Source organism: Callithrix jacchus, chromosome 5, assembly GCF_049354715.1.
Source record: "Callithrix jacchus isolate 240 chromosome 5, calJac240_pri, whole genome shotgun sequence".
NCBI lineage: Eukaryota > Metazoa > Chordata > Mammalia > Primates > Cebidae > Callithrix > Callithrix jacchus.
In genome coordinates, this window is record NC_133506.1 from 21728755 (window position 1) to 21750644 (window position 21890).

Consider the following 21890-nt stretch of genomic DNA (forward strand, 5'->3'; position numbering starts at 1 on the left):
ATATATATATATTTTTTTTTTTTTTTTGTAAGTGCAGTTTTTGAACCAATGTAACATGATAGAACATGTATTTAGGATGTAATTGGTTCTATATTAATTAAGAAGGAAATGTATTTAATTATTTCTCACCCCTTGAAGAATATTTTTACCTGTCCATTAAATAAATCAGATTTTAAACAAAAATGGAAAAGTCCCTCAAATGTATTTCAAAATACAGCAGCCTCTTGATTTATGAAAATTAGCTATCATACGTTTTTTTGAAAATAACCCTTTGTTTAAACATTAAAATCAACAGATGACAGCTTTAGTTATCTGAGACAATTTCATGCATTGCAATATTTACTTATTTGGGAGAATGTTAAATGCTTTTAAAAATTCTTTGTACCTGAAGTGAATATATAATAAATATATAGAGTATTTCAGTTGCATGTAATGACTGTGAAGCTGAAGGAAAGACAGGCTTTTTCGAGTCCTGAGTGACTGATGTTATCTTTTCTTCCCTGACTCCTTTTCTCCAAGTTTTCTTTTTTTTTGTTTCCTGAGACGAAGTCTTGCTCTGTCACCCAGACTGGAGTGCAGTGATGCAAACTCGGCTCACTGCAACCTCTGCCTTTTGGCTCAAGAGATTCTCCTGCCTCAGTCTCCTGAGTAGCCGGGACTACAGGCATGCATCACCACACCCAACTAATTTTTGTATTTTTTTTTTTTTTTTTTAGTAGATATGGAGATTCATTATGTTGGTCAGACTGGTCTCAAACTCCTGACCTTGTGGTCTGCCCGCCTCAGCCTCTCAAAGTGCTGGGATTATAGGCGTGAGCCACCACACCCAGCCCTCTCCAAGTTTTCTAAAGGTATAACATCTGTATAGACTCAGGGAAGGATTACACTACAAAGATGTGCTTTCAGTGAGCTTTGGAAACTGGGTGTTCTCCTGCTGGCCAAGCCCTTTTTCTTTCTATCCTGAAGAACCCCAGTCTCTTTTTATTTCCTGATCAATCTCAATATTTCTAATTTTCAACTCTAAAATGGGGATAATGGAGATTTATCCCCATTTCTCTTTCTTAAACAGAAATATATACAAAGCACTCAGAGCATGAGCTAACTCAGATTCTATTGTGTGCCAAGTTCTTTCTATGTATCTATGTATCTATCTGTCTAGTCTGTCTTCTATCCATCCATCCATCCATCCATCCATCCATCCATCCGTCCCCTTTCAGGATTCACAACACCATGAATTGGTACTATTATTATCCCCTCTTGATAGATAAGAAAACCGAGGCAAGGGAAAGCTAAGTAACTTGTCTGAGATTTCCTGGCTGGAAAGTGGCAGGACCAGGCTTAGAGTCTCCACAGTTTGGCTTTTGAGCCGACCTCTTAAACATGCTGTTATCCTGCCTTTCAACGGTGTGAGCTTGTAAAACAATAGGAGCAATTTGGTGTGCCGCAGAATGCAATTGGGGGATTTGGGTAAGAATAGAAAAAAAAGCAAGAGAAATTCTTCATAGGCAGCCAAGAATAAAAGAACCTGAGAGCATCTACACCAATTTCCATAACTTAGAGTGTAAAAGAAGTAGGAAAAGCATTTTGTTTTTCTGCTTAAACTTGTTGCACAGTAGAGGAAGATAATTTTAACTATCTAAACTTGTTTGAGGCTTTAAGAAGTAGGCCTGAGAGACTCAAAAATCAAAGTGAAGTGAAGTAAAATTAGCAATTGTTTTCTAAAAAATTCATGTAACTCTTAGCAATGATTTAGGCTTTCCAAACAACATAAATTATATATGCAGATTACATCTAATTATAATGCCTTTCCTTCTAGATTATTGAACTCATACACAATAGGATTTTAATTGATTCTCACCAGCCTGCATATCTAGTGTTTGATTAAAAATATGCCCATTGTCAAGAAAATAAATTCATTTAGACATTTATAAGCATTTGTAGAAGATAGGTGAACAAAATTTAAATTAAAAAATATAGCTATCTACACTTGAAAGATTACTTATTATTTAATCTGTTTTGAAATATGCTTATAATATCCTTTCAAGGAGATGAGATCTACAGATCTTTAGCTGAATCTAACAATTGTAAACACTTTCTCTGATGTATCCTTTTTTTTTCACATTTTGCCACTTAGCAAGAATGTAATTCACATACAGAATTATTTCTGTGTGTCTGTAACAGCTGTGACTTGTCCATCTTACTAAGCAGTTTGGAATTATCAATTTGTCTTATTTTTAAAATTGTTACTATTTTTTAAAGAATATTTGGAATCATTAAATGAAATTTACAAGAGTTCATTGCTTTGGATGTTCCAGCACTAGGCCTGACAGACCACACAAACACAGAATGAAATCACTGTGCCTCATAATACAACTGAACTTTGAAACAAGCCAGTTTTCCAAAAGACAGGAGATCACAGCAACCAATCAGAAGGGGCCTAGTTTACCTGAGCTGGCATGATAAGGAAGTCCTCAATGTTTTAATTCTATAAGGAAAGTAACTTTGAAACAACCAATTCTCTTGTTCACTGTTTCTGCTTTTTCTTAGTCCTTTTTTGCCTATAAAGCCATACTCCTGCTCAGTTCATTAGAACACTCATTCTGTTTTCTGGAATGAGATGTTGCCTGACTTTAGAATCCAATAAAAGCCAATTTGATCTTTAAGAAAAGCCAATTATATCTTTAAACTAAATTTGTTGTAATTTTGTCTTTTGACAGGATCTTTTTGAAGTTGTATGCCATTGACAGGCTTTTCTGTGTTGTTGTCCAGCACGTATGCTAACTGCAAAGAGCATGCCAGTTGGAATCTTAGACAATGACCATCTGAATAGGCAAACATTTCAGTTGTTTTACAAAATAAGTGTGGTATTTACATAATAAAGTTTGTAATTTATTAGAATAACATTTGAATTTTCAAACTGGCCATTCCCTGAGATTCAGAGCTCTTTTTGCCTGCTTTTTTTTAAGATGAAATAATCTGGATATAAGGAATATTGGTATATTATTAGTCTAAGTGAGACTTAGAAAGATGAGCTTACTGTAGTGTGAATGATGCTTCTTTTACTGTCATGTGAATGGAAAATTAAGGGTAGACATTCTAAATCTGACTGCATAAGGAAGAATTCTGGCAAAAATCAGTTCTTCATTTTCTCTTAAGATATTTAGAATTTAATTTAAATATTATATGCCAAGGTTAAAAGTTATAAATATGTAAGGCAATATTTAAGAACTTACAATATGTAAACCTGATTTCTTCATGGTACTCTGGTTATATGATTGGATAGGTAAAAACAAATTTGTAAAATATGGTAAATATGGGAAATTGTCCATATATTTGGAATTCATGCAGGAAACATGATATTTAGAAAGTATGTTATTCTGTTTTCTCAAGTACGTAATGATAAGGGTTGTTTTCTCCACCAAGCCCCTTTCCTGCATTTGTGGTTTTTATTTTTGTGTTTTTTACATTGTTATTGATAATATCTCAACACCAGCCTGCTATTGTTAATTTGTGATATTCCTTATGTAGTCTGGAAAGTAGAAGGTAGTAGGTAGTTAAAAGGTTTTGGTGTCCGATGCAGAGATGTTTCTTTAAAAGTATAGTAAACAAAATGAAATAATTTGAGATGTTTTTGAAACACGGCTTCTCTAACTCCACAGAATTTTATGACAAAAAATGATCTCTTATGAGAATATTTCAATGTGAAATACAAGAAATTCTTTGAATTTAAAAAATTATCACTTTATGCATATATTGAAAGTTCTCATTTGATAGAAATTATTTGAAATAGTGGTAGTTTCCTGTGGCTGCTGTAACAAACTACCACAAACCTGGGAATTTGAAACAACTGAAATTTTTTTTCTCTCACTCTTCTGGAAGCCAGAAGTCTGAAATCAGTGTCACTGTGTGGAAGTCCAGAAGTGGGACGAGCTCTGCTGTGCTCCCCCAGAGGCCCTAGAGAGGAACCTTCCTCTTGCTTCTTCCCGTTCCTGGTGGCCACTGGCCTTCCTTGTCTTGTGGCTCTCTCACTCCATCTCTGCCTTTGTGGTCACGATGCCCTCTCCTCGTTTGTCTGGGTTGAATTTCCCCAGGTGTCTTTTATAAAGACATTTGCGATTCATTTCAAGCCCATCTGGATAATCTAGGATAATTTTCCCATCTCAGAATTCTTAAACCCATTTGCTAAGACCCCTTTTCCACAGACGGTTACATTTATAGGTTACAGGGGTATCTTTGAGGGCCATCATTCAGCTTACCCTGGTAATGTGTATTCATATTTAATCTTCTTCAAAAGGAATTGAAGCCAATGAGAAAAGCAGTTTCACTAAACTACTCTGAGTTGCTGATAAATGTAAAACCTCTCTTTCTCCAACTAGTGTTACATGTAAAGTTACCTGCTATGCATTGCCACCTGGATGGGCTGCCTTCACATAAACTAAATTCAAATAAAACTCAAAAACCAAATTCACCATCTTTTTTCCTGAGGTAGCAACTCCTCTTGGCTCCGAATTCTCCTTGTAGAGTCACCATCATCCCAGCTACTGAGGCTTCACTTGGCCGGCATCTCTTACTCTCGCTTCCTTCTCTCCCACATCCTATCCTCAAACGACCTCCCTCTTGAGTTTTCATGTACTTAAAACATCACCAGAGACATAAGCACATTGAAACCACCTCAGATGTTTTAATTTGAAGACCGGGGTATTATCATAGCCTCCTAACTGACCACCTCATGTTAGTATTCCCCTATGACATTCTCTCTTACAGCCACCAGGTAAATCTTCCTAAAACACTACCTTGGCCATCTAATTTTCCTGCATAGACACGTTGTTTGCCTCCTTATTTCATCTGAGATTAAATATAAACTCTGCCTGGCCTTGATTTATTTCGTAGCCTTATTTCTGATGCCCTCCACCTGATCCTTGGGTCCAGGGGCATTGCTCTGTTCACAGTCCCCTGGGTGTGCCATTCCCAACCCCCTTCCCACACCCCCACTTCTGACATGCCTTTTCCCACCTTGGCTTTCCAAAGTCTACTCACTTTTCAAGAACCATCTAAGATGTGGCTTGAAGTAGGACATTTCCCTCTCACGTTTTTTTGGTGGGGCAGATGGGGTCTCGCTCTGTTGACAGGCTGAAGTGCAGTGGCGTGATGTCCGCGCGGGGTTCAAGAGATTCTCCTGCCTCAATCTCCTAAGTAGCTGGGATTACAGGCGCACGCCACCACGTCCAGCTAATTTTCTTTTGTATTTTTAGTAGAGATGGGGTTTCACCATGTTGTGCAGGATTGTCTCGATTTCTTCAGCTCGTGATCTGCCTGCCTTGCTCTCCCAAAGTGCTGGGATTACAGGTGTGCCGCACTACGCCCAGCCCCCTCTCACATTTCTAAGTAACGTCTGCATCCTTTTGGAGGAAGGACACTGAATGAGCAAAGATGATGCCTTGACCCTTGTTAAATTTCTTCACAGTGTTTTGCACATAGTAAGCATTTAATGTGTATTTCTCAAGTGAATTTTGCAAAGGCCCCCACTGGAAGTGGTTTGCTGTTTTCACATTGATTTGTGTATTCCTCCTTCTTTGCATGTGCTTCTCTGATCACATATTGTTCATAAACCTTTTGACTATTTTTCATGCCTAACATTTGGTCATAACTTTGGCTCTTTCCTTCTTACTCCCGCTGCCCAACTGGAGGTTTAAGTTTATTTTCCTGTATGGTTCTGTCGGCAGAACTGTTCAGAGAATTTGGGCCAATGGGGACATCCTGAGAGAGTTTTACACAAAGTGCCTGTAAGTCTGTAAATGTTGTGCAGCATAGGACTATAGGAAGGACCTCTGGTTTTCAATACTGAAGGCATTTTATTTTTAAGATATCCAAAATAGGCATAGCATGTATAAAGGTAAAAGCCCTGGACCTGCTCTCTCTCTCTTTAGTCTGAAATTATGTGTTTGCCAGAGTGTAATAGCTCTGGACAGGAAGTTATGCCCTCAGGGCATAATTCTCACAAGGAAGAGAATAATGTTTAGACTCCTGTCACATCCTGAACCTCAATCCCTTTATGTCTGGGTGACCTGCAGGGAGAGCTTGTTTTCTAGTCTTCCTTGCCAGGAAGAACTCTGGGGTTAGCATTTTAGTCCACAGTTTCCTGATGCATATTTATTGAGTGTGGAGTGCAATGAGGATATGGAGGTGAAGGTGGTGTGGCCTGTGTCTTCAAGGAGCGCTGTCCCTGTGGATGTCAGGAAGAAACTCCAGGAAAATCCTAAAGAGAGTGTTTAAAATTGTAGATATCACAGTAATACAGTCAGTGTTGGGTTGTTTCCGTTTTCCTCATAATCAGAGGCACCTGTGTAGGCACTCAGCATTGTCCTACTATTCTACCCTGTGGCGGTTGTTATTTCAGTTATTGCGTGACTTTTCCCGAGCGCTTTCACTCAACGTGTAATGGTTTGGGCTAGAGGTTCCTTCACTATACCCACTAGCATAGGTGGCAGAGCCAGATTTGTACCTAGACAAGTCACTAAAATGCTCCATTTTCCAACTTTCTGAAAAGCAACAATACTGATCATACTCATAAATAAATAAAGCTCATTGATGTTGAATTAGCTCCGCCCAGGAAGAATGTCCCGTCACAATAGTGTTCATAGAGGCCCTTCTTTGCAATAGAAAGGTAAAAAATGCAACATAAAATTGTACATTGTGCTGGCATTAATTATGAATAGATTATAACAGTTACTTTCTGACTGACGTATTTATCATTTATAAAGACACAAGACCTTATTTTCATCTTTCAGTCAGTCCTTTATTTTGATCAATACTGTATTCCTGTATGTAACTCTCTCATATCGTACTTCTGAGTTATGTTGAAGTTTTGAACAACTATTAGACAGATGATGAGTGTTCTATGTTGGGTACAAGCATCCTTTGAAAAATCAAGAAGATGAAAGCAGAACCAAGAGTGTAAGAGATTCATTCTAATGTAATACTGGGATAAAAATGTGAGGATGTGATGTCAAATGGTAATAAATGCTGAGGTTTCCCAATGATATGAGCCAAATTTGACAAAATACAACATTTTAAGAACATATTTATAAACTAGTTTAATGTTCAATGGGAAAAATGGAATTTGATTTATTTATGTTTTGCTTTACTGCATTTATTAATTTTTAAATACCACACAATTTATTTTCAGGGTTTATTTATCTTTGTGTTTAATCGATGTAATTCTATTGCTTATAACATTGCACAGAGCTTGCCATCTATAAGAATATGAACTGTATGAAAATGCATCATTTTAATGTGATAATGAATGGAATGGGAGTTTAGCTTCATTTCATTTTTCGTGATAGAATTTGTTTCAGAAGTTCTTATCTCTCACATCAATGTCACTTTCAAATATTTCTGGCTTAATAGGAACTTCTGAAACAAATTCTATCATGAAAAATGAAATGAAGTTAAATTCCTATTCCACCCTCTCACCCCCGTCTCCTTCTCTGTCTTCCTCCTGGCCTCTTACCTCCCTGCCCTTCTCCCTCCTTCCCTCTCTTCTGTCTTTCACTGGAGGGCACTACAGCATTTAAGCTTACACCATTGATTGAGGACCATCCCTTTCTAGAGACTGCAGAAGAAACAACTGGAATGTTGAGACACGAAAGATAAGAGTGATCCCGGAAAACCAAATGGGTGCCTGTAGAAGAGGAAATGATGACAGGGATTTTTTTTTGATTCATCACCAGGTTGACTAGATGCCCAGGCTTCTTATTATTCATGTGATCTGTACCTGTGCTCAAAACCTTCTTTATATTCTGTGAGAATAAAAGAGAATGATCACAAAATACTCGAGAGTCTTCTCAGGGTATTGTACTTCATATCTACAATGATATTTTGAGCACCTACTAATGTAGGGGACTGTGCCTTGGGTCCAATGTAGAAAAAATAAAATAGTTTCTGCTGTATTTGGGGAAGAAGTTCAAAATCAGGGTAAGGGAACCCAGAAGAAGCAAAAACTGATACTGATGGAGTGTGTTTAAGTAAAGGCACTGAATAGTGGAAAGGTAAACATATGAAGACTGAAATTCAAATAAGATGGTCTCCCAAAAGCTGAAATGCAGAATAATGATAGTAGATAAAAAGAATAGAATCTCTGACCAGAGATGGTTTTCATACTCTACAAACAAGATGGGATTTGTTAATAGAATACACCTGCTGGGAAATGAGACTGGAGGGAGCTGGCAGAGAGAATAGGTGGGAGAAGAATAGAGATTCAGAAAGATTCCATCAAATACTTTTGCAGCTGCCTTCTATACTGGTTTGAAGTCTCCTAGTTTGCCTTGACTTACCGGTGTCTGAGTCAACTCTACTGGCATATGTGTCTCCAGCTTTAAGAAGAAGAAAAAAATCCACTCCAGTGATGGATATTAAAGTTGTCTTTTAAAGGTGCCCTTCAGACACTAGTTAGTGTTCCAGTTAACCGTGAAAGATATATAAGCCCTGTAAAAGTTGGCGATCATACCAGGTTGTTGATTTTTTATCATTAAACTGCCTAATTGGTAGTTATGTTGAGATGAAGGCTGGGTAAAACATTAAAGTAAATGCTACATGAAAAGTACATCTCCAGCTTGTAAGCTCTCACCCAGCACAGTATCTCTGTGTGCCCTGACACTCTGAAGCCTAATCGTGCCTTCCATGTAGTTTTACATGCATAGACTCTCTTCTTCATTATGATTTGCCAATTCCCTGTTGCTCACATCGTACTACAGCAATAATCTTTGTCATTTTCGAATTGGTGTCCAGGTGTTTGCTGTCATATTACACCCATTTTTAAATGTTCCTCAAACCCACTGAGGTGATGTGTGGTTTTCCGACAGTGTGAATTTTTTTTTCCCCCAAATTTTGTCTCTTTTGTGGAAGAAAAATTTGCTCTCTTCTTTGACAGCTGGACAAGGAGAGATTGCAGTCTCATTTCTCTCACGGTATTCTCTGGCAGCATCATGAATAAGCAACATCTTAGATGGTTGACTTCCAGAAAATGTTTTCTGTCAAGCTCCTGTCAGGATTTTGGACGTCAGGGAACAACTTTTTTCCAGTTGTGATTTTCTGTAATTTCATTTCTGAAGTCTGAATTATGATTTTTTTTCTGAGTTTTTTTCTTTAGTAAAAAGCAAAATGGGAAGAAAAAGTAGCTAAATTCCTCATTGTGGTTGATGTAGAGGGTGGTCCTTCATTAGAAATCTATAATGGGATTTTTTTAAACTGGTAGTTTAATTAATATTATATTTTAAATTGAATTATCTTGATCATGAGTCAATGTATAAATAACCTTTCAGTGATAGTTTTTATGGTATCAGATGATTTTTAAAAATATTATTGCATTTCATACTTACAAAAGAAACTGGGAAACACATTAGACCTTTCAGAATTGCTCTCGGTTGTGACGATGAGAGTGAAAAGAAAGTCTTTTAAACAGACCCGGGATTTTTCTTTCTGCTGCTGTGTAATCTACTTCAAGTTATAATTTTCAGTGGTTCTTGTCGGGAACTCCAATTTAGGACACTCTGGAGATAGACCTCGACAGGATTATTTATATATAGAGAGCTCAGCTTAGTCATTGAGAGCATGGGCTTAGAAGATGGCCCAGCCCTAAACCTGATTCTTCCAGCATCCACGTGACCTTGAACAAATTGCTTACCCTCTCATTTGCTCAGTTTTCTCATCTGTATAATGAGGGTAATAAAAAGCATATTTACTCCATCAGGTTGTTGTAAGAATTAAATGAGTGAATATATGTTAGTTTCTTAGATTAAAGGCACATAGTAGGCTTTTTGATGGTAAAATAATACATACGTACTTAATTTATATCCAGTCTCACATTTTCTTACGAGGCAACTGGACATCTGGTCCAGCAGTGGTATTCATAGTTTAACCTTGGCAGCAACCAAGTGTCCTGGGATTCCTGACTGAGGTTGAAGAATTAATAAGTGTAAGCTGTTTACATTTTAGTGTAGTCTAAGGCAACTCCTTTCTTTTTTTCCTAATATGAGTAAGCTTAATTTTTTTAATATATAGAGTTTATCTTTTAAAGAAGTAAACATATCATGAGATCTAGGCACCTTCTTCTCACCCCATTCAGTCATTTCATGCCTAATTTCATGTAATCCAACTTTGTCAAGTTCTAAAATGTTTATTATGATTTATCCAACTATTCTAGAAGAGGTAGAGGTAAAGGTAATTTATGTGGCTAGGGAAATTCTTTTAATTAATAGTTTTTCTATGACCTGTGACGAGACAGGACTGTGCTTTAGTTCAGTTGCCATCAGGGATACACATACACAATTCAGTGAGAATTTTGCCACTGTTTTTTCTCCTTCAGAGGTTAGAGAATATCTATCATTCAATAAAAGTCTAAAGACTTGTAATTGTCTGACAGTTCCCAGCCCTGTAGCCAACTGCAACTCTATACCATCAAAAGTACGATTTACTGAGGTATCACTCACATTCCCCCTTGATTTAAGTTCTCAAGTTTCAGGATCGCCTAAGAATTAGGAATGATACATCAACACTCACACAGTATTGTACAAGGATAGCTCAAGTAAGTCTAATGGGGAACACTTTTTTTTCTTTTTTTTACAAGCTCAGGGTTGGGGATATTTTTTGTCACTTTCTTAAGCAAGCAGACTACCACACCAGTAGAATTATAAGTTGTTAAATTATTCTCGACTCTCCCAACCTTTCTTTCTATTCCATCTCCAGAGACTACAGTAGGGTTTTAATTTTTTTGTTATTGTTGTGTACTTTTTTGGTATTTAGGGGTTACCTGTGGAGCCCTCTCCAGAAGATTTTACATGCATACAATAAAGTACAAAAACTTACTTAGAAAGCCAGTTATATGGAAATATTCTGATCATGATTTTGAAAATGTGAAGACTAATTTATATGCTTTTATATTAACACAGTCAATAGCAACAACTGACAACTGGTAAAAAAAAAAAAAATTACTGCAATTCCCAAGTACTGATGGGTATAAATGAAATTTTGAGATTCTGTAACAACCGGAATCTAATAGGAAAACATCTGTGATATCTACTGCTGACATAGTCACAAGTTTTCCTGAAACCACTTTGCTTTTTCCCCTCGTTCACAATTGAAGGAAATGGGAAGATTCACTCAGAGGTTAGTGAAAAGGATATTTTTTTTCTTCTAAGTTCATGAACCCCAAGTTCCTGAGGATACAAACATATATAAATCTAGTTTTCTATCCCTAAGGAGCTCTATAGTTCACTGGGAGAAGCAGGTGGCAAGGTCAGAGAGTGCTGAGAAGTGGGGACATTATCACCGCATAATCTCCATCAGACCTTAAATCCGCCCAAATTATCTAATACAGGCACGCCTCAGAGATAGTGTGGGTTTGGGTCCAGATCACTGAAATAAAGCAAATAGCAATAAAGTAAGTTATGCAAAATCTTTGGTTTCCCAGTGCCTATGGAAGTTACATTTATATTCTACTATAGTCTATTAGGTGTATAATAGCATTATGTCTAAAAATACAATGTAAATATCTTAATTTAAAAATATTGCTAAAAATGCTAACAATCATCTGAGCCTTCAAAAAGTTGTAATCTTTGCAGGTGGAGGCTCTTGCCTCAGTGTTCATGGCTGCTGACTGATAAGGGTGGTGGTTGCTGAATGCTGGGGTAGATGTCGCAATTTCTTAAAAATAAGAAAGCAATGAAGTTGGACACATATATTAACTCTTTCTCTTCTTAAATATTTATCTGTAGCATCTAATTCTGTTTCATAGCATTTTACCCACAGTAGTACTTCTTTCAGAATTTGAGTCAGTCCCCTCAAACTCTGCCATTGCTTTGTTAACTAAGTTTATGTAATATTCTAAATCCTTTATTGTAATTTCAACATTGTTCATAACAACTCCACTAGGTGTAGTTTCCATCTCAAGAAAATATTTTCTTTCCATCTCAAGAAAATATATTTTCTCATCCATAAGAAGCAACTCTTCATTGGCTCAAGTTTTATCATAAGATTGCAGTAATTCAGTCACATATTCAGGCTCCACATCTTCAGGCTCCAGTTATCTTGCTGTTTCCACCACATCTGCAGACTTCCTCTACTGAAATGTTGAAGCTGTCAGAGTCATCTGTAAGGGTTGAAATAAACTTCTTCCAAACTCCTGTTCCTGTTGATATTTTGATCTCCTTCCATGAATCACAAATGTTCCTAATGATATCCAGAATGGGGAATCCTTTCCAGAAGGTTTTCAATGTCCTTTGCCTAGATCCATTGGAGTAGTTATTATCTATGGCAGTTACGGCCTTATAAAATGTATTTTTTTAAATAATAAGACTTGAAAGTCAAAATTGCTCCTTGATTGGTGGGGTACAGAATGTATGTTATGTTAGCAAGCAAGAAAACAACCATTAACCCCTTTGTACATCTTCATGAGAGTTCTTGGGTGACTGAGTGGATTGTAAATGAGCAGTAATGTTTTGAAAAAATATTTTTTTCTGAGCAGTAGGTCTCAACAGTGGGCTTAAAATATTCATTAAACCATGCTGTAAGCAGAGGTGCTGTCATCCACAGTTCATTGCTCTGTTTATAAAGCACAGGTAGAGTAGATTTGATATAGTACTTAAGGAACCAAAGATTTTTGGAATTGTCAGTGGGGCACTGGCTTCAGTTTAAAATCACCAGCTGCATTAGCCCCTAATGAGAGAGTCAGCCTAATCTCTGAAGACTTGAAGCCAGGTACTGACATCTCCCCTGTGTTTATGAACGTCATAGGTGGTATCTTCTTCCAATAGAAAGCTGTTTTGTCTACAAAACAGAGGAAGTGTTAGTTAGTGTAGACATCTTCATTAATTGTTGTAGCTAGATCCGGATAACTTGCTGGATCAGCACTTGCTGCTTTCCTTTTTTACATTTGTGTTATGGAGATGGCTTCTTTTCTTAATCCTCATGAACCAATTTCTGCTAGCTTCCAACTTTTCTTTTCCAGCTTCCTCACCATTCTCAGACTTTGTAGAATAGAAGATAGTTAGGATCTTGCTCTGGATTAGGCTTTGGCTTAAATGAATGTTCTGGGAGATTTCTTCTATCCAGACCATTGAAACTTTCTTCATATCAGCAATAAAGGGCTGTTTCACTTTCTTATCATTCATGTGTTCACTGGAGTAGCACTTATAATTTCCTTCAAGAACTTTCTTTTTGTATTCACATCATGGGTAACTGTTTGGTGCAAGAGACGTAGCTTTTGGCTTCTCTCAGCTTTTGATGTGCCTTCCCCACTAGGCTTAATTATTTCTCACTTTTCATGTAAAATGAAAGATCTGCAACTCTTTCGTTCACTTGAATATCTAGAGTCCATTATATAGTTATTAACTGGTCTAATTTCAATATTGTTTTGTCTGAGCAATAGAAAGGCCCAAGGAGAGGAAGAGAGATGGGCAATTGCTGATTGGTGGAGCAGTGAGAACACACAATATGTATCAATTAAGTTCTTCATCTTTTATGGGTGTTATTGGTGGTGCCCAAAACAATTACAATAGTAACATCAAAGATCACTGATCAGAGATCACCATAACAGATATAATGATAAGGATAAAGTCTGAAATATTGCGACAATTACCGAAATGTGACACAGAGACACAAAGTGAGCATATACTGTTGGAAAAATGGTGCTGATAGCCTTGCTCAGCACATGGTTGCCACAAACCTTCAGTTTGTAAAAAATGAAGTATCTGTGGAGCTCAATAAAATAAGCTATGCCTGTATTTTAAAAAAATAAATAAAATTTAGGTTGAATGTTAATAAAATCATGTTTAGAAAACATTGGTATTTTTACTGTTGCATAACAAAATTTCCAAATAAAATTTGCATGTTTTATATGGAAATGTCATTTTACACAATTCCCTTAGCTCTGCTTTGAAAGTTCTGTTGTTACCCAATGTCATACCCACCTCCATCCCTTCTTCTATGTGAAAGTTCTGTAGCCCCCACTGGGCTTTAAAACAAAAAGTAAGTTAAAAGTCAATTGCAGTCTCTTAACATTATTGTTAAGTCAGTGTAATGCTGAGAACTTGGTGGCTGAGTGATATGGTAACTGTTACACAGCGGTCATATGGCAGATTGTAACCCTGAGGCCTATCCTCAATTCAAAGCTCATGTCATTGTCAGCTAATGTGATAACTCATACCTGGTGTTTTGTTTACTATTGCAAATGGCACTGACATTTTGTGAAAATATTGTAAAAAGTTTATGATTCATTTGGTCCATTTGAAATTAAGATAGCCTTGATAAGCTCTAGGAGCATTCACAAATTTAAATTTTTAAATAGAGATGTTAAAGTATTTCATATTACTTTGTGTCAAACCATTCATAATGTACTCTTCCTTAAAAGAAAGGGAAAAGGAAAGGAGATATTAAGTTAAGTGTGTTAATAGGTTATACCAGTGTTTGCATGTTAGGTAGTCATGTGATTTAGCTTGTTACTTGCCATTTGGCATATGTGGACCTGATTGTCAGACTGAATGGGTAGATGAATGTATAGATGGATGCCTAGATGTGTGGATGGACAGAATTAAAAACAAGAACAACTTCCTTAAGCTTCAGTTACTCATCTATAACATGGAAATAATACTTAATTGATAAGATTATTATGTGAATTCAAAGCAATAATGTATATAAAGTACTTAGCTTGCATATAAGTGGGAAATAAATTGTAGCATTAATAAAAATATAAAATTCTGGTTCTATTAAATAACTAAATACTTTTGCCAACAATTAAAACTGACTGTTTTTGTTAGTCTAAGAAACAGAAGTGAAGTTGGATTATAGTTTTATATACTTTGTATCTAGAAAGTTATGTTTCATTGCAAGGCAAGGGCTTTCTTTTCATAACAAAGAGCCTGATGCAGCTGCTTAATAACTGTTAGTAACATTGAAAGGATCTATGTTAATCTGTTAGTTAGAAAGCCATGATCAAAAATGTGAGTGCTGATCTTCAAAAGTTCATTTCAAAGCTCATTTGCTATAATACTATGTAGTGGTTCATTTGCCTTTCTTTGTAACTCATTAAATTAGAACTTTGGATACATCCTTATGGAGTTTTCAAATATCATTTTAAAATTTAGCATTCCAGTGACACTTCTTATTTGCAGATTATTATATAATAATTTTTTGTCCCACTGTCTCACTCCAGTGTAGATTATTAAGTCCCTATTATTGCAACTTACCAAAACTCTCTGGATAAATGTCTATGAGAGCCAGTGTTTTATTTTACTTGTTTATCAAATATGCAATGAATGAACTATCTTGAAACAATGTTTAGAACTAATATGACAGAAAATTGGTGCTGATTATAGTGTACATATGCAACCTGATGTTATTTTGTTTTCCTTGCCTGAATTCTGGCTACATAGACAGAGTTATATTGCTGTTGTGTTCAAAGTTCAAATACAATAGTAACCCCAGATATCATTTTTGTGTTCTTGTGAACCTGGAGTGGGTAACCAAAAGCAAACAATGAAAACAAACAAACAAAATTGGGACAGGTAGAGACAGTAGCATAGAAGGGGATGCAGGGAGGACACAATATGATGACTAAGGATACCACATTCTGATGAAGACTTTTCACTCATGGATTGAACAACTGTTAGAGAGCAAACATATTATTTGCACAGGAATCATGATTATTTTAGAATTACTTCTTGTCAGTGATAGCTTTATTTAAAAGCAAAATCCTACCTCTTGAAATTGTTTTCCCCTTCAAAGCTATTTTTGTCATTATGTTTTTCACTCTTAAATTAAATAGAACTGTAAAACTCTTTGAAAAATAAAGTATATTACCTAGATGCATCTGTTTAAATTTAATAGGTATTAAATTCATTAAAAATACCTGTAAAATATCAATAAGACATGAATTTATGTGAGTCTTTTGAGTTTTTCATTGTAGTTGAATGAATGAATAATATATTCTAACCAGAGTTTTCATCTTCTGGTACTCCTTTTTAGCATCCATAGACTTTCATATGTTGTAAACGTTTTCTTCTCTATATCTAGTTTAAGAAAATAAAATGTTGGGAACACAGAATTGACTTCTGGAGACTGGGAAGTATATAACTAAAATAATACATGTTTTTCTAATTTAATTTTACTGTGGTGTGCTCACTTATAATCTTTTCAGATGTTTTAATTTTACTAAAATACATCTATACATACCTTTGATACTCAATTAACATAATTAAGTAGCTATCATACTTCTGTGTGTAAGATTTCTAGAGCATCACCGTAATGTAGCACTTTATTTACAGGAGAGACTTTTCACAGTAAATGATTTACTTGTATTAGAGTGAAAATATTCTTAACAACGGGTGCATTTGAAAAGTACATGGTGCTCAAGATGGGTTTAAATGGAACATGCGAGAGACAGTGATAACAGAGAGATCACATTCTCTCTGTAATTTATTTTAATGCCATTACATAGGGAATTCAAGGCAGATAAAAACTCCATTTACAGAGACCAAATGTGCAGAAATGGATTGTCAGAATTCCAGATGAATCAATAATACATACTCTCTGGCATATTTTTTTATTAGAAATAACTTGGAAAAAAATTATATTTTATATTAAGTAAATATACAATCATAGTCTTAAAATCTTTTGCAATGCTACTTTCCCCTTGATGAATTACAATGCAATTTTCTAGCCTACTAATTTTACTAAGGAAGCTAACGACTGGAGCAAAAGTCTAATCAGCTGCCAATCAGGATTCCTTGAAGCGCAGAGTGTCAAATATTGAAGCAATTTTTACAACTCATAAAAGCACTTATGTTCCATGGTATATCATAAAACTTGTGATGAAAATCTAGCATTGATGAAGCTACCTTATTTCTCAAGTGCTTTTTCCCAAACAAACAGCTTTCACATTTAACTAAATCTTTCATTAATATTCAAGTCTATTAATATCATGCCATTATGTTATCTATTATAGTATTATATTATCCAGATCTAGCAGGATAATTAGTTATATATAAATGTCAGTCAGAGAACTTAGTGGATTCGTCAAAAATTCCATAAATGGTGGAATTTTTTTTTCATAGGAAAAAAATTGGTCTTTCTTCTGATAATGTTAGAGTGGGGTTTTGTTTTTATGTTAGAGAAACAATGAGGCAGCACGCTTTACTTTCACCCTTTGGATCATGCTTGCATTGTTTATTTTTAACATAATGGCGCATCGCTTCCTGACAAATAACCATATTTCAAATCATTAATTCACTTGTCATTTATCATTTTAATACCAGAAAGTAGTTACCTTCCTTGGTTTAAAAGCAATCTTTGAAGGTACGGTATAGTTGTATTTTTTTACCATGTCAGCTTCCTGTCTCTTAAAATACAGCCATTACGTGTGTGTTTATGTGTTTCTTCATCTGCTTCATGCATATAAACATGTGTGGGTGTCTGGGGTTTTGTTGTTAGCTGAGAGGTGGGGAGTGTCTCCACACATCTGAATATTTGCTGCCGACCTTCTTGATGATCCGTCTGTTAATGTTTTTATCATGCTGGCATACCTCATGTGGCATCTTAATAAAGTAATCATCATTTCCCTCTAAAACAAGTTTGAGAAAATCCTAGTTAAACTATTCTCTTCCACACTTGAGGGCCTTGGTTGTACAGCCAGCAGCTACTAATTCAGGAGGATTTATTTGGCCTTTCCTGAGTTCTCTGAAAAATCTATTTGTGTAAAAAGAACATACTGCATGATCCCCAGGGTTCCTGGAACTGAAAACTCAAGGATTTAGATGAAGCTCCCAGTTTGTTTAATAATTTGAAGTTTTGTTTCAGCAGCTGATGCTTTCCTCTCACATTTTGGCGGGGCGGAAGTCTCAGATGAATGTTTTTGGGCACACATGTAAAAATGTTCTCATTAACCTTGGGGGTGGTGTAACAATAAAAGAGATAACATTTTGTTTCAAAAAAAAAAATACTAACTGAGCAAGTATTTCAGTGCATTGCAAATGTGAAGGAATTGTCATGGCTAACACCATCTCAGTCTCAGTAACTGTACCAGTTTTGTTCAGGTCAAGAATGTAGGGAAACACTGGACCAAGTTGTCATTGGATCCCTTGATGCTGCATAAGACACCCAGACTCCCAGCTCTCAATTTCATTCTTAATGTACTCCGGCTACTAGAATCTTTCTCACAATGATGACAAACATCCTCATTAATAGCACAGATAAATATTCCTGTCACTCTTAATAGAGAGACAATACTCCAGGTCTAGGGGACATCATCTGCAAGAAACTTTCTGTGATTAAGGCACCGCTATTCCAGTTAATTTTTTTTCCTTTTCCATGAGATTTACTGCTTTCAGGGCTACCTTCATGTTAGTCTTCTCTTAAGAGAGCAACGCCATATTGTTTTACTGAATCAGAAAACTCAAGACCACCTCTTTCCCCAAAGTGCTACCATTGCATCCTATCCAGCCAGCTAAGGTAAAAATGCCTTCCATTAGGCTAAGGACCTCCAGAGGTAGTGCTTAATTTTTATTTACTTTTGCCTCCATAATGCCTCATACGTAGTGCCTAATACATGCTATGAATGGTGAGTGACTGCTTAGAGTAATAATAGCTATTTTTTGTGTGACACTAGAAATTGACAGCATGGTAATACATATCAAAATTATAGCTCAAAATCTTGGCAATGTGATGTTTATTGGAAAAAAGGAACTAGAGATCAGAATGCTTTCTCTATGTAAGATGACTGAGCCTATAAAGAAGAGTACAGAAACGCAGCTATCCACATTTAGGTTACAAATAAAATACATTAGGCCATTTATACAGTTTACCAAATGGTTCATCATAGGACTTACTAACCGAAAGTACTCAGATGACATTTAACATCCAGTTTATCTTCAATGTAATCTTCCTAAAATCTCTTTATTAATTTAAAAAAATCCAACAAAATAAACCATTCTCAATGTAACAACTGAATTTAAACTAGGTAGTATGAAATGTTTAGGAAACAGAAACTAGCAGTCCCATGTGGGTCTTTCTACTTTCTCACTTTTGCCTTTGCCTTTGTCTACCTTCCCTCCTTTGCCTCCTCTTTATTTATTTAAATATATATGTATCTCACATACTCAGAGGTTTCTTGCTTAGTTGTGCTTTTTATAAAAATGGAGGCATACTATATACATTACTCTGCAATTTATTTAAGAGTATATTATGAATATTCAGTTGGGTCTTATTAAAGATCTAACATCCTTTTTAATTGCTCCTTAATATTTTGTAGTTTATACCATTATGTATTTAACCAAGAATGTCTTTATTAAATAATGTAATCATCACCTACGCCAGTTAATCTATTATTCTTAGTGATTTAAGCTTCTTTCTCTCATCTGGAAAATACAGCAATAAAGTCCACAGTCTCTCTTCCAAGTGCCACATGCAAAGGGCCCATGAGGTGACCCCTGAAATTCATGTTTTCTTGGAAGTAACCAGCAGACTTGGAGTCCTGTGCATGTTTGTGAAGAGGTCCACACTTCTTCACTTCACATTCAGTGTCTTCCATACTGAAGGCTTCTACTTCCCTGCCCAGTTTTGTTAAAGAAGTTACTTCTTGGGACATGGACAAAATGAAAGAAATAGCAATGTGTGTTTCTGAATTCAACACTTCTTTTTCCTGTCATGGGCTCCGTTAGTTCTACCATGAAGTATGGACTGTCTGGTAAGAGGAAAGAATTTTAGAGATTAACGAGGGCAGATGGCGCAGCCAATTTCCTCAGATACGGATCAGTACTGATATCTAAAAGGTTTATTCTCACAGGTAATGATGTCTGGAGGGTAGCAATTGAAGTCTTAAAGAGAAAACATCTCCATTGCTTACAGGAGCGATTTTCCGGACTAAGCCATGACCATAGTCCTAACGGAAAGTAAGCAAGATCCAGCTCCCAAAGAGGAGTTTGCTTTGGCTGCAAAGGGGATCCAAGACATTAGCTCAGTGAGCCAAGCTGTGGGGAAGGAATGCAGTTCTCCTAAGGACATAGAATGCTAGCAAATAACTAGTTTTGGAGCTTGATCGTGGGGCTGGCCACACCTGTTGGGCTGGCATATTTACATGACAAGATATTTAGGCTTTCTACCCTTAAATGTTCAGCTATAGCTCCGTAAGTACATAGATCCCTAAAGGGTTTGCCCTGGGTACACTGTGCTGGATGTCAGTAAAAATACTGAGGCTAATACCAGGGCCCTCCCTTTGTTAGAACTCTATATCTAATACGCACCCAGGCTTGGTTGTCACTGAGTCACAGGCTGGGTGGGGCTGAGCCTGCAGTTTGAATATTCTCAGTTCTTGACTCTGGATCCAGGTGGAGTGTGCATAGACTGATAACAGCTTGTTTTTGCAGTACTTCTGCAGATTGAAGACTTAAGCCAGTAACTTTCTTCTCAGATAAGTCAAATCCACACATTCAGAATGGGAGCAGGAGGCAGAAGGGAAGATTTTGTAATCTCTTTATAGTTCTAGACTTAACACATCCTACTGTCAATCTGAGTGGATTTGTTCCGGGTGCTTGTATGGCTGAGATATGCCAAATATCTGTCTCCCCGTGCTAATTGGTAGAATTCTTACATGGACAAGTCTTACTTGTAAATAATGAATTGGGTGTGTGGGGGATTTACTAAGGAGTCCGAGGTGTCAGCAGCTTAAACACCTTGTCATGTAAACACATCTGATCTCTCTTCCAGTTCTTACACAGTTAGCTGTCATTACTGACTTCCTATTTTATTTAGTTCTAAATGAAATTAATCTTGATCTATTACTTTGCTCTAGACTGGAAAGACAACATTAGTAATTGTCTTCTCACCCCTACTTCCATTTTGAGCTCACACCTGTAATCCCAGCACTTTGGGAGGCTGAGGTGGGCAGATCATGAGGTCAAGAGATAGAGACCATCCTGGCCAACATGGTGAAACCCCATCTCTCCCAAAAATACAAAAATTAGCTGGGTGTGATGGCACGTGCCTGTAGTCCCAGCCACTTGGGGGCCAAGGCAGGAGAATCGCTTGAACCTGGGCAGTGGAGATTGCCACCACTGCACTCTAGCCTGGTGACAGAGTGAGACTCCATCTCAATAATAATAATAATGAAGATCAGAATTTATGGCATAAGTTATCAGTGGTTCTCATCCATGGGAAGGTTAGAGTTCCACTGTCAAAAATTAGTAATTACCATTTCTCTTATAAGTTTAAGAATCAAATGGAACTGACTTTTTCAGCTTATTTGTTACCTATGGTGGACTAAGAGCAAACAGCTGAATGTTCTTCCGTGGTTATAAAACCCTAATGGAGACCAGTTCCTTTTATCCTTTCATACTGCTTCCGTACCAAATGATTAGATTTTTTGAGGGGGAAATATAAACCTCTTCTATTATTTAGAAATGTTGTTTCTTAATAACCCTTCACACTACACACCAAAGTACAGTTTCTAATATAGTTGCCAGAAGCAGTTCTGAGTGAAACACTGAAATGAAAAGTAAACTCATGTGATTTGATCTATGAAAAGCATTCATAGTTGGAAAAAACTCCAAACAAGGATAGTTAAGGTGCAAGCACTATTTCCAGGAGAGCTGAAAATTACATACGTAATGTGGAACTGTTTCCAGTGAAAGGGAGTACAGAACAGAAGAGAGGATTTCCATAGCCGTTCCACAGAATACTAGGTCTATAGAATGTCAAAAGGGGTTATGTCCAAAACAGGGGTCTAGGATCAGGTAAGTTTGGAAGGTACAGAATTAAATGTCATTAGATAGGTTTACTTCCTGCAGTATGGCTCACTATGCTAGCATGCACTGTGAATTATCAAGACAGGGATGGCGTATGCTGCA

At 36.5% G+C, this 21890-nt stretch overlaps 1 protein-coding gene across 8 annotated transcripts in view; it reads left to right on the plus strand.

Moving 5' to 3' along the window:
* MACROD2 (mono-ADP ribosylhydrolase 2) overlaps window positions 1–21890 on the plus strand; it is a 2068485-nt gene that overhangs the window by 652583 nt on the left and 1394012 nt on the right. The window lies entirely within an intron of this gene.